The sequence below is a fragment of the Psammomys obesus genome, unplaced genomic scaffold, assembly GCF_907164565.1.
Source record: "Psammomys obesus unplaced genomic scaffold, mPsaObe1.curated_primary_1811, whole genome shotgun sequence".
Lineage (NCBI taxonomy): Eukaryota > Metazoa > Chordata > Mammalia > Rodentia > Muridae > Psammomys > Psammomys obesus.
The window spans coordinates 12,570,867-12,571,919 of NW_026585691.1; positions in this window are offsets into that span (position 1 = coordinate 12,570,867).

A 1,053-nucleotide genomic window follows, 5' to 3' on the forward strand; every position below is an offset into this window, starting at 1 on the left:
TCTATCTATCTATCTATCTATCTATCTATCTATCTATCTATCTATCTGGTGTTGAGAGGTCACATAAGATTTAAAAAATGGAAGTAATCAGTAAATAACACAAAGAATCTTTTGAAGGTGACCTTGTCAAGAGTGTAATGCGGAGAAGCAAGCTGAGGAACAGGGACTTGTGAGAAGTTTAAAATTTAACCCTGCACGGGGGGACTTATCTCATGTCCCAGAATACTAGGTTGAGATAAAGTGTGATTAAGGAAGAGGAAAGGTGACGGAAAGAAAAGCAAGGAATTATGAAACTCCGTTAGTATGCTTCCCCTTCGAGGGCATTATTAAACTATCTAGGGATTGCTGATGGAGGGAATCTGTCTTTTCCGGAAAGATGCAGAATGCTGTGCTGAAGACTTCCAGCAACCCGAGTCAGGGCTAGGAGAGGCATGTGCCGACGGACAACGCGTCCTGTTGTGCAACATATAATTTCATCTATATGGGTAAATAACTTTGAAGTTTGGCTTCAAAATCACATTGACTGAGTTAGAAACTTCAGTAAAATAATAAACTATATAATACACTACTATAATGTTAAAATCATTATGAGACAAATACTGTTAAGTTGGCACTAATTCAAAAAGCTTCAGTAAAAGTGAATCTAATTCAAAATGGCATTCTTTTTTCCCCTTGACCTGGGTAACTTGGTGTCTTGTACCTAGGAAAGATGGGTTTATCAGAACTGGCTCTGTTGAAATGTCTAAGATGTTTGGCCGTATGCTGTGACACTGTCTAACTCATGCCCCGCCTTTCCATGCGTCTCCATCTGGAAACCCCTCTTCTCCTGGTTATTTAGTGATTACTTTTCCTCTTTGTCAGGATATGAAACATCTTTAGATGTTTCTTTGTATTGTTGGGAGTTTCCAGAAGACTCAGAAGGTTACACAGGTTTTCTCTTTTTTCCAGATGTTTCATTGCTAATAATGTACTTGAGCTCCGTGCTAAAAATGTAACTTCCAGGAGGTTTTTTTTTTTTTTTTTTTTTTTTTTTTTTTTTTTTTTTTTTTTTTT